We start from the raw sequence: 13,473 nt of genomic DNA on the forward strand, positions 1-13,473 counted from the left end.
AAAAAAAAAGAAAAAAAAAGAAAAAAATATATGTATATGCCACATTTTCTTCATCCAGCCTAACATTGATGGGCATTTGAGTTGGTTCTAAATCTTTGCTATTGTGAATAGTGCTGCAATAAACATATGTGTTTATGTGTCTTTATAGTAGAATGATTTATAATTCTTTGGATATATACTCAGTAATGGGATAGCTGGGTCAAATGGTATTTCTGGTAGATCCTTGAGAAATTGCCATACTGCCTTCCACAATGGTTGAACTAATTTATACTCCCACCAACAGTGTAAAAGCATTCCTATTTCTCCACATCCTCTCTAGCATCTGTTGTTTCCTGACTTTTTAATGATTGTCATTCTAACTGGTGTGAGATGGCATCTCATTGTGGTTTTGATTTGATTTCTTTAATGACGAGTAATGATGAGCTTTTTTTCATATGTTTGTTGGCTGCATAGATGTCTTCTTTTGAAAAGTGTCTGTTCATATCCTTTGCCCACTTTTTGATGAGACTGTTTGTTTTTTTTTCTTATAAATTTGTTTAAGTTCCTTGTAGATTCCAGATATTAGCCCTTTGTCATATGGATAGATTGCAAAAATTTTCTCCCATTCTGTAGGTTGCCCGTTTTACTCTGAAGATAGTTTCTTGTGCGTGCAGAAGCTCTTTGGTTTAATTAGATCTCATTTGTTAATTTTGGTTCTTGTTGCCATTGCTTTTGGTGTTTTAGTCATGAACCAAAACACCATGGCTATGTTCTGAATGGTATTGCCTAAGTTTTCTAAGGTTTTTATAATTTTAGGTCTTACATTTAAATCTTTAATCCATCTTGAGTTAATTTTTGTATAAGGTGTAAGGAAGGAGTCCAGTTTCAGTTTCCTGCATATGGCTAGCTAGTTTTTCCAACACCATTTATTAAATAGGGAATCCTTTCCCCATTAATTGTTTTTGTCAGGTTTGTCAAAGATCAGATGGTTGTAGATGTATGGTGCTATTTCTGAGGCCTCTGTTCTGTTACATAGGTCCATATGTCTGTTGTGGTACCAGCGCCATGCTGTTTTGGTTACTGTCACCTTGTAGTATAGTTTGAAGTCAGGTAGCATGATGCCTCCAGCTTTGTTCTTTTTGCTTAGGATTGTCTTGGCTATACGAGCTCTTTTTTGGTTCCATATGAAATTTAAAGTAGTTTTTTCTAATTCTGTGAAGAAACTCAATGGTAGTTTGATGGGGATAGCATTGAATATAATTAATACTGTAAATTACTTTGGGCAGTATGGCCATTTTCATGATATTGATTCTTTCTATCCATGGGCATGGAATGTTTTTCCATTTGTTTCTGTCCTCTCATTTCCTTGAGCAGTGGTTTGTAGTTCTCCTTGAAGAGGTCCTTCATATCACTTATAAGTTGTATTTCTAGGTATTTTATTCTCTTTGTAGTGATTGTGAAATGGGAGTTAGCTCATGATTTGGCTCTCTGTTTGTCTATTGCTGGCATATAGGAATGCTTGTGATTTTTGCACACTGATTTTATATCCTGAGACTTTGCTGAAGTTGCTTATCAGCTTAAGGAATTTTTGGGCTGAGATGGTGGGGTTTTCTAAATATACAATCATGTCATCTGCAAACAGAGAGAATTTGATTTCCTCTCTTCCTATTTGAATACTATTTCACTCTCTTGCCTGATTGCCCTGGCCAGAACTTCCAATACTCTGTTGAATAGGAGCGGTGAGAGAGGGCATCCTTGTCTTGTGCTGGTTTTCGATGGAAATGCTTCCAGCTTTTGCCCATTCAGTATAATATTGGCTGTGGGTTTGTCACAAATAGCTCTTATTATTTTGAGGTATGTTCCATAAATATCTAGTTTATTGAGTGTTTTTAGCATGAAGAGTGTTGAATTTTCTGCATCTATTGAGATAATCATGTGGTTTTTGTCATGGTTCTGTTTATGTGATGGATTACATTTATTGATTTGTGTATGTTGAACCAGCCTTGTGTCCCAGAGATGAAGCCAATTTGATTGTGGTGGTTAAGCTTTTTAATGTGCTGCTGGATTCAGTTTGCCAGTATTTAATTGAGGATTTTTGCATCGATGTTCATCAGGGATATTGGCCTGAAATTTTCTTTTTTTTGTTGTGTCTCTGCCACGTTTTGGTAACAGAATGATGCTGGCCTCATAAAATGAGTTAGGGAGGAGTCTCTCTTTTTCTACTGTTTGGAATAATTTCAGAAGAAATGATACTATCTCCTCTTTGTACCTCTGATAGAATTCAGCTGTGAATCTATCTGGTCCTGGGCTTTTTTTTTGGTTGGTAGGCTATTAATTACTGCCTCAACTTCAGAACTTGTTATTGGTCTATTCAGGGATTCAACTTCTTCCGTGTTTAGTTTTGGGAGGGTGTATGTGTCTAGGAATTTATCCATTCCTTCTAGATTATCTAGTTTATTTGCGTAGAGGTGTTTACAGTATTCTCTGATGGTAGTTTGTATTTCTGTGGGATCAGTGGTGATATCCCCTTTATAATTTTTTATTGTGTCTATTTGATTCTTCTCTTTTTTTTCTTTATTAGTCTGGCTAACAGTCTATCTAATGTATTAATCTTTTCAAAAAACTATCTCCTGGATTCATTGATTTTTTGAAGGGGTTTTCATGTCTCTATCTCCTTCAGTTCCGCTCTGATCTTACTTATTTATTGTATTCTGCTAGCTTTTGAATTTGTTTGCTCTTGCTTCTCTAGTTCTTTTAATTGTGATGTTAGGGTGTTGATTTTACATCTTTTCTACTTTCTCCTGTGGGCGTTTAGTGCTGTAAATTTCCCTCTAAACATTGCTTTAGCTGAGCTGTGTCCCAGAAATTCTGGTACATTGTGTCTTTGTTCTCACTGATTTCAAAGAACTTACTTATTTCTCCCTTAATTTTGTTATTTACCCAGTAGTCATTCAGGAGCAAGTTGTTTAATTTCCATGTAGTTGTGGGGTTCGAGTGAGTTTCTTAATCTCGAGTTCTAATTTGATTGCACTGTGATCTGAGAGACTGTTTGTTATGATTTCCATTCTTTTGCATTTGCTGAGGAGTGTATTACTTCCAATTATGTGATTGATTTTAGAATAAGTATGATGTGGTGCTGGGAAGAATGTATATTCTGTGAATTTGAGGTGGAGAGCTCTGTAGATATCTATTAAGTCCGCTTGGTTCAGAACTGATTTCAAGTCCTGAATATCCTTGTTAATTTTCTGTCTCATAGATCTGTCTAATATTGACAGTGGGGTGTTAAAGTGTCCCACTATTATTTTGTGGGAGTCTAAGTCTCTTTGTAGGTCTCTAAGAACTTGCTTTATGAATCTGGGTGCTCTTGTATTTGGTACATATATATTTAGAATAGTTAGCATTTTTTGTTGCATTGACCCCTTTACCATTATGTAATGCCCTTCTTTGTCTGTTTTGCTCTTTGTTGGTTTAAAGTCTGTTTTATCAGAGACTAGGATTGCGACCCCTGTTTTTTTTTTTTTTTTTTTCGCTTTCCATTTACTTGGTAAATGGAAAGCAAAGAGGAGCTCTAGTTGGGCAGGCCTGGTTGACACAAAATCCCTCAGCATTTGCTTGTCTTTAAATGATTTTATTTCTCCTTCACTTATGAAGCTTAGTATGGCTGGATATGAAATTCTGGTTTGAAAATTATTTTACTTAAGAATGTTGAATATTGGCTCCCACTCTCTTCTGGCTTGTAGAGTTTCTGCAGAAAGATCCACTGTTAGTCTGATGGGCTTCCCTTTGTGGGTAACCCAACCTTTCCGTCTGGCTGCCCTTAACATTTTTTCCTTCATTTCAACCTTGGTGAACCTGATGATTATGTGTCTTGGGGTGGCTTTTCTCGAGGAGTATCTTTGTGGTGTTCTCTGTATTTCCTAAATTTGAATGTTGGTTTGTCTTGCTAGGTTGGGGAAGTTCTCCTGGATGATATCCTGATGTGCATTTTCCAACTTGGTTCTATTCTCCTGCCACTTTCAGGTACACCAATCAAATGTAGGATTTGATCTTTTCACATAGTTCCATATTTCTTGGAGGCTTTGTTTGTTCCTTTTCATTCTTTTTTTTCTCTAATCTTGTCTTGACACTTTATTTCATTAAGTTGACCTTCAATCTCTGATATCCGTTCTTCTGCTTGATCAATTTGGCTATTGATACTTGTGTATGCTTCAGAAAGTTCTTGTGCTGTGTTTTCAGCTCCATCATGTCATCTACATTCTTCTCTAACCTGTTATTCTAGTTAGCAATTCCTCTAACATTTTATTAAGGTTGTTAGCTTCCTTGCATTGCATTAGAACACACTACTTTACCTCAGAGGAGTTTGGTAGTACTCACCTTCTGAAACCTACTTCTGTCAATTCGTCAAATTTATTCTCCATCCAGTTTTCTTCTTTTGTTGGCAAGGAGTTGTGATCCTTCGGGGGAGAAGAGGCATTCTGTTTTCTGGAATTTTCAGTCTTTTTGTGCTGGTTTTTCCTCATTTTCGTGGATTTGTCTACCTTTGGTCTTTGCTGTTGGTGACATTTGAATGGAGTTTTTGTGTAGTCATCCTTTTTGTTGATGTTGATGCTATTTGTTTCTGTTTGTTAGTTTTCCTTCTAACAGTCAGGACCCTCTTCTGCAGGTCTGCTGGAATTTTCTGGGGGTCCACTCCACACCCTGTTTGCCTTGGTATCACCAGTGGAGGCTGCAGAACAGCAAAGATTGCTGCCTGCTTTTTTTTCTGGAAGCTTCATCCCAGAGGGGCACCTGCTAGATGCCAGCCAGAGCTCTCCTATATGAGGTGTCTGTTGACCCCTGCTGGGAGGTGTCTCCCAGTCAGGAGGCACAGGGTCAGGGACCCACCCGAGCAGTCAGTCTGTCCCTTAGCAGAGCCTGAGCACTGTGCTGGGAGATCTGCTGCTCTTTTCAGAGTCAGTAGGCAGGAACATTTAAGTCTGCTGAAGCTGTGCCCACAGCCGCCCTTTCCCTAGGTGCTCTGTCCCAGGGGGATGGGAGTTTTATCTATAAGCCCCTGACTGGAGCTGCTGCCTTTCTTTAGAGATGTTCTGCCCAGAGACGAGGAATCTAGAGATGCAGTCTGGCTGCAGTGGCTTTGCCAAGCTGTGGTGGGCTATGCCCAGTTGGAACTTCCTGGGGGCTTTGTTTACACTGTGAGGGGAAAGCCGTCTACTCAAGTCTCAGTAATGGTGGATGCTCCTCCCTGCATCAACCTTGAGCATCCCAGGTCAACTTCAGACTGCTGTGCTGGCAGCGAGAATCTCAAGCCAGTGGATCTTAGCTTGCTGCGCTCTGTGGGGGTGGGATTCACTGAGCAAGACCACTTGGCTCCCTGGCTTCAGCCCTCTTTTTAGAGTGAGTGGTTCTGTCTTGCTGGCATTCCAGGCCAAAAAAACCCCCAAAAAACAAAAAACTTCTTACAGCTAGCTTGGTGTCTGCCCAAATGGCCATCCAGTTTTGTTCTTGAAATCCAGGGCCCTGGTAGTGCAGGCACAGGAGAGAATCTCCTGGTCTGTGGGTTGAGAAGACTGTGGGAAAAGCATAGTATCTGGGCCAGATAGCTCTGTCCCTTATGGCACGGTCCCTCAAGGTTTCCCTAGGCTAGGGAAGGGAGTTTCCTGACTCCCTGCACTTCCCAGGTGAGTCAATGCCCTACCCTGCCTCTGCTCACCCTCCATGGGCTGCACCCATCATCTAACCATTCCCAATGAGATGAACTGGGTACCTCAGTTGGAAATGCAGAAAGTGATCTACCTTCTGCTTTGGTCTTGATGAAAGCTGCAGACCAGAGCTATTCCTATTTGGCTATCTTGCCTGGGAGTGCCTGATTTATTTAGACAGGATCTCTCTCTGTTGCCCAGGCTGAAGTACAGTGGCACAATCATGGCTCACTGCAGCCTCAGCTTCTCAGGCTCAGGTGGTGATCCTCCTACCTCAGCCTCCTGGGAAGCTGGGACTACAGTCCCATGTCACCGTGCCCAGCTTTTTTTTTTTTTCCACACAGAGATGGGATCTCACTATATTGCCAGGCTGGTCTTGAACTCCCAGGCTCAGGTGATCTGCCCACCATGGCCTCCTGAAGTGTTAGAATTATAGGCAAGAGCCACTGCTCCCAGCCTGTGATTTATTTTTAAGGAATCACAAATGTCAAAATGGTATGCAGTAATTTGACAAGAATTGATAAACTACCAAGTAAAAGAGCAATATGCTAAATAAGATTTCATATAATCAAACCCAGGCTATATCCATGGGATTTAAAAATATTTCTTTTATGTGGAACTCAGCTATGTGAAAATAAAAAATATATCTATTTATTGATATCTTTAAATACTGCACAGAACCAAGAAGAGAATTGAGGCCATTGACCACTTGTGGAAGCCTTTTTTTCTCCAGCACAGAAGCTGTTTAACTATACTATAATCCTGCTGAGAAAATACAATTTTTTAAGGCAATTGAATAATTTCTCATGCCAAAATAGTAATGATTTTTTTTTTTTTGCTAGAAATTTTCTCTCTCTCTCTCTTTTAAGTCCAACTTCTAAGTTCAGGGGTACCTGTGCAGGATGTGGAGGTTTGTTACAGAGGTAAATGTGTGCCATGGTGGTTTAAGCCCAGCATTTAGTAGCTATTCTTCCTGATGCTGTTTCTCCTCCCACACACAACCCTCTGACAGGCCCCAGTGTATGTGTTTCATTGCCATGTGTCCATGTATTCTCATCATTCAGCTCCCACTTATAAGAGCGAGCACATGGTATTTCATTTTCTGTTCCTGCATTCATTTGCTAAGGATAAAGGCCTCTAGCTCCATCCATGTCTCTGCAAAGGACATGATCTCATTCCTTTTTATGGCTGCATAGTATTATGTAGTATATATGTACTGCCTTTTTATTATTCACTCTAATATTAATGGGCACTTAGGTTTATTCCATGTCTTTGCTATTGTGAATAGTACAGCAATGAACATATGAATGCATGTGTCTTTATAATAGAATGATTTTTATTCCTTTGGATATATACCCAGCAATGGGATTGCTGGGTCAAATGGTATTTCCAGTTCTAAATCTTTGAGGAATCACCACACTGACTTCCTCAATGATTGAACTAATTTACACTCCCACCAACATGTAAAATCATTTTTTTTTCTCCATAGCCTTCCTGACACCTGTTGAGTTTTGACTTTTTATAATAACCATTCTGACTGGTGTGAGATGGTATCTCATTGTGATTTTGATTTGCATTTCTCTAATGATCAGTGATGTTGAGCTTTTTTTCATGTTTGTTGGCTACATATATGTCTTCTTTTGAGACGTGTCTGTTCTTGTTCTTTGCCCACTTTTTAATGGAGTCATTTGTTTATTTCTTGTAAATTTAAGTTCCTTACAGATGGTGGCTATTAGACCTTTGTCAGATGGAGAGATTACAAAAATTTTCTCCCATTCTGTAGGCTTTTCTCCCATTCTGTAGGTCTGTTTACTATGTTGATAGGTTCTTTTGCTGTGCAGAAGCTCTTTAGTTTAATTAGATCCTTTTTGTCAATTTTTGCTTTTGTTGCAATTGCTTTTGTTGTCTTTGTCATAAAATCTTTGCCCATGCCTCTGTCCTGAATGTTATTGCCTCTAGGGTTTTTATTGTTTTGGGTTTTATATTTAAGATTTTAATCCATCTTAAGTTAATTTTGTATTTGTTACAAGGAAGGGGTCCACTTTCAATTTTCTGCATGAACTGGCTAGCCAGTTCTTCCAGCACCATTTATTAGATAGGGAATCCATTCCCCTTTGCTTGTTTTTGTCAGGTTTGTTGAAGATTAGATGGTTATAGGTGTGCAGTCATATTTCTGGGTTCTCTATTCTGTTCAATTGGTTTATATGTTTTTGTTGCAGACCATGGTATTTTGGTTACTGTAGCCCTGTAGTATAGTTTGAAGTCAGGAAGCATGATGTTTCCAGCTTTGTTTTTTTTGCTTAGGATTGCCTTGGCTATTCACACCCTTTTTTGGTTCCATATTGTATTAGTCAGGATTCTCTAGAGGGATAGGACTAATAGGATATATATATGTATGAAAGGGAGTTTATTAAGGGGTATTGACTCACATGATCACAAGGTGAAGTCCTGCAGTAAGCTGTCTGCAAGCTGAAGAGCAGGGAAGCCAGTTTGAGTCCCAAAACCTCCAAAGTAGGGAAGCCGACAGTGCAGCCTTCAGTCTGTGGCTGAAGGCCTGACAACCCCTGGTGCAGGTCCAAGAATCCAAAAGCTGAAGAATTTAGAGTCTGATGTTTGAGGTCAGGTAGCATCTTGTAATGGAGAAAGATGGAGGCCAGAAGACTTAGCCAGTCTCGTTCTTCCATTTTCCTCTGCCTGTTTTCATCCCATCTGCACTGGCAGCTGATTAGATGGTGCCCACCCAGACTGAGGGTGGGTCTGCCTCTCCTAGTCCACTGACTCAAATGTTAATTTAGCAGCACCCTCACAGACACACCCAGGGACAATACTTTGCATCCTTCAATCCTATTAAGTTGACATTTAGCGTTAATGAAAAACACATATGAATTTTAAAATCGTTTTTTATAATTCTGTGAAGAATGTCAATGCTACTTTAGTGGGAATAGCATTGAATCTATAAATTGCTTTGGGCATTATGGCCATTTTCATGATATTGATTCTTTCTATCCGTGAGCATGGAATGTTTTTCCGTTTGTGTCCTCTCTGATTTCTTTGAGCAGTGGTTTGTAGTTCTCCTTGAAGAGGTCCTTCACTTCCCTTTTTGGCTGAATTCCTAGGTATCTTATTCTTTTTGTGACAATCATGAATGGGAGTTCATTGTAATTGGACTCTTGGTTTGCTTGTTGTTGGTATATAGGAATGCAATGCTTGTGATTTTTGCAAATTGATTTTATACCCTGAGACTTTGCTAAGGTTGCTTTTCAGCTTAAGAAGCTTTTGGGCTTAGTTGATGGGGTTTTCCAGATATAGCATCATGTCATCTGTAAAGAAAGATAGTTTGACTTAGTTTCTTCCTATTTGAATAAACTTTATTTCTTCCTCTTGCCTAATTACCCTGGCCAGAACTTCCAATACTGTGTTAGATAGGAGTGGTGAGAGACGGCATCCTTTTAAGTGCCAGTTTTCAAGGGGAATGCTTCCAGCTTTTGCCCATTCAGTATAATATTGGCTATGGGTTTGTTACAGATGGCTCTTATTATTTTGAGGTATGCTCCTTCAATACCTAGCTTATTGAGAATTGTTAACATGAAGGGATGTTGAATTTTATTAAAGGCCTTTTCTGCATGTATTGAGATAATCATGTTTTTTTTTTGTTTTGTTTTTAGTTCTGTTTATGTGATGAATCATGTTTATTGGTTTGCATATGTTGAATCAGAGTTGCATCCCAGGGATGAAGCCTACTTGATTGTGGTGGATAAACTTTTTGATGTGCTGCTGGATTTGGTTTGCCAGTATTTTGTTATTTTTGCATTAATGTACATCAAGGATATTGGCCTGAAGTTTTCTTTTTTTGTTGTATCTCTGCCAGGTTTCAGTATCAGGATGATGCTGGCCTCATGGAATGAGTTAAGGAGGAGTCTCTCCTCCTTGATTTTTTGGAATAGTTTCAGTAGGAATGATAGCACCTTTTCTTTGTACCTGTGGCAGAATTCAGCTGTGAATTCCTCTGGTCCTGGGCTTTTTTTGGTTGGTAGGGTATTTATTACTGCCTCATTTCAGAACTTGTTGTTGGCCTATTGAGGAATTCAACTTCTTCTGCGTTTAGTTTTGGGATGGTGTATGTGTCTAGGAATTTATCCATTCCTTCTAGATTTTCTACTTTACGTACATAGAATTGCTTTTAGTATTCTCTGTTGGTTGTATGTATTTCTATGGGGTCAGTGATGATATCCCCCTTAACATTTCTGATTGTGTTTGTTTGTATCTTCTCTTTCTTCTTCTATATTAGTCTAGCTAGCAGTCTATCTATTTTATTATATTTTTTTTCAAAAAACCAGCTGCTGGATTTGTTGATTTTTTTGATGGGTTCTTCATGTCCCTACCTTTCAGTTTAGCTCTGATTTTGGTTATTTCTTGTCTTCTGTTAGTTTTGGGGTTTGTTTGCTCTTGGTTCTCTAGTTCTTTTACTTGTGATGTTAGGTTGTTCAGTTTTTATGTGGTTGTATGGTTTTGAGTGAATTTCTTAATCTTCAGTTCTAATTTGCTTGCTGTAGTCTGAGAACTGCTATGATATCAGTTCTTTTTGCATTTGCTGAGGAGTGTTTTACTTCTGATTATGTGATCAATTTTAGAATAAATGCTATTCGATGATGAGAAGAATACATATTCTGTTGAATTTGGGTAGTGTTCTGCAGATATCTATCCAGTTCACTTGATCCAGCACTCGGTTCTGGTCCAGAGTATCTTCGTTAATTTTCTGTCTCAATGATCTGTCTAATTTTGTCAGTGGAGTGTTAAAGTCTCCCACTGTTATTGTGTGGGAGTCTAAGTCCCTTTTTAGGTCTCTAAGCACTTGTTTTATGAATCTGGGTGTTCCTGTGTTGGGTGCATACATATTTATGATAGTTAGCTCTTCCTAATGAATTGAACTCTTTATTATTATGTAATGCCCTTCTTTGTTGTTTTTGATCTTTGTTGGCTTAAAATCTATTTTGTCAGAAACTAGGATTGCAACCTTTGCTTTTTTTTCTGTTTTCTGTTTGCTTGGTAAATTTTCCTCCATTTCTTTATTTTGAGCCTACGTGTGTCTTTGCATGTGAGGTGGATCTCTTGAAGACAACATACCAACAGGCCTTGGCTCTTTATCCAGCTTGCTATTCTGTGTCTGTTTAAATTTTTTTTATTTTGTTGTTTCAATAGTTTTTTGGGAACAGGTGGTGTTTATTTTACACGAATAAGTTCTTTAGTGGTTATTTTTGAGATTTTGGTGTGCCTATCACCTGAGGATGGTACACTGCACTTATGTGTAGTCTTATCTCTCACCTCCCTCCCACACTTATCCCTGAGTCCCCAGAGTCTGTTATATTATTCTTATGCCTTTGCATTCTCATAGCTTAGCTCCCACTTGTAAGTGAGAACTTAGGATATTTGGTTTTCCATTCTGGAGTTACTTCACTTAGAATAATGGTCCTACCTCCATCCAGGTTGCTGCTAATCCCATTATTTCATTCCTCTTTATGGCTGAGTAGTATTCTATGGCATATATATGCCACATTCTTTATCCACTCCTTGGCAGATGGGCATCAAAGCTGGCTCCATATTTTTGCAGTTGCAAATTGTGCTGCTATAAATATGCACGTCAAAGTGTCTTTTTCATATAATGATTTCTTTTCCTCTGGGTAGATGCCCAGTAGTGGGATTGCTGGATCAAATGGTAGTTCTACTTTTAATTCTTTAAGGAATCTCCATACTGTTTTCTATGGTGGTTGTGCTAGTTTACATTCCCACCAGCAGTGTAAAAGTTTTCTGTTTTCACCACATCTACACCAACAACTATTATTTTTTGATTTTCTAATTATGGCCACTCTTGCAAGAGTAAGGTGGTATCACATTGTGGTTTTGATTTGCATTTCCCTGATAATTAGTGATGTTGAGTACTTTTTCATATGTTTGTTGTCCATTTGTATATCTTCTTTTGAGAATTGTCTATTCATGTCTCATGCCTTAGTCCTTGTTTGGATGCATAGTTTGTGAATATTTTCTCCCACTGTTTATGTTGTCTGTTTATTCTGCTGATTATTTCTTTTGTTGTGTAGAAGATTTTTAGATTAATTAAGTTCCATCTATTAATATTTATCTTGATTTTTGTTGCATTTGCTTTTGGGTTCTTGGTCATAAACTGTTTGCCTAAGTCAATGTCTTATTATGAGAGTTTTTCTGATGTTATCTTCTAGAATTTTTTATAATTTCAGATCTTAGATGTAAGTTTTTGATCCATCTTGAGTTGTTGTTTTTATAAGGTTAGAGATGAGACTCCAATTTCATTCTTCTGTATGTGGCTTGCCAATTATCCCAGCACCATTTGTTGAATAGGGTATCCTTTCCCCACTTTGTATTTTCTATTTGCTTTGTCAAAGATCAGTTCGCTGTAGTTGGCTCTATTTCTGTGTTCTCTAATCTGTTCCATTGGTCTACATACCTTTTTAAATAGCAGCACCATGCTGTTTTGATCACTATATCCTTGTAGTATAGTTTGAAGGCTGATAATATAATGCCTCCAGATTTTTACTTTTTTCTCAATCCTGTTTTGGCTATGTGGATTCTTTTTTTTTGTACTATATGAATTTTATGATTGTTTTTTCTAGTTCTGTGAAGAATGATGATGGTATTTTGATGGGAATTGCATTGAAATTATAGATTGCTTTTGGCAATATGGTCATTTTCACAACTGATTCTACCCACCCATGAGCATGAGCGTGGGCTGTATTTCCATTTGTTTGTATCTTCTATGATTTCTTTCAGCAATGTTTTGTAGTTCTTATAGAGTTCTTTCACCTCCTTGGTTAGATATATTCCTAAGTATTTTATTATTTTTTGCAGCTGTTATAAAACAGGTTGAGTTCTTGATTTGATTCTCAGCTTGGCCACTGTTAGAGTATAGCAGTGCTACTGATTTGTGTACATTAATTTTGTATCCTTAAACTTTACTGAATTTATTTTTCAGACCTACAAGCTTTTTGGATGAGTCCTTAGAGTTTTCTAGGTATACAATCATTATCAGTGAGCAGTGACAGTTTGACTTCCTCTTTACTGATTTGGATGCCCTTTTTTTTTTTTTTCCCTTGTCTTATTGCTCTGGCTAGGACATCCAGTACTATGTTGAATAGAAGTGATGAAAGTGGGCATCCTTATCTTGTTCCAGTTCTCAGGGGGAATGCTTTCAACTTTTCCCCATTCAGTATAATGTTGGCTGTGAGTTTGTTGTAGATGGCTTTTATTACCTCAAGGTATGTCCCTTCTATGCCAGTTTTGCTGAGGGTTTTAATTACAAAGATGCTGGATTTTGTCGAATGCTTTTTCTGCATCTATTAAGATGATAATATAACTTTTGTTTTTAATTCTGTTTATGTGATGTGTCACATTTATTGACTTGCATATATTAAACCAACCCTGAATCCCTGATATGAAATCCACTTTATCATGGTGTATTATCTTTTTGATATGATTTTGGATTTGGTTAGCTAGTATTTTGCTGAGGGTTTTTGCCTCTATGTTCATCAGGAAAATTGGCCTATGATTTTCTTTTTGTTGTTATATTTTTTCTTGGTTTTGATATTATGATAATACACGCTTCATAGAATGATTTAGGGAGAATTTCCTATTTTTCTATGTTTTAGAATAGTTTCAGTAGGATTGGAACCAATTCTTCTTTGAATGCCTGGTAGAATTCAGCTTTGAATCCATCTGGTCCTGGACTTTTATTTGTTGGCAATTTTAAAATTACTGTGTCAATCAT

Source organism: Cebus imitator, unplaced genomic scaffold (genome assembly GCF_001604975.1).
Source record: "Cebus imitator isolate Cc_AM_T3 unplaced genomic scaffold, Cebus_imitator-1.0 Scaffold160, whole genome shotgun sequence".
In the NCBI taxonomy this organism is placed as follows: domain Eukaryota; kingdom Metazoa; phylum Chordata; class Mammalia; order Primates; family Cebidae; genus Cebus; species Cebus imitator.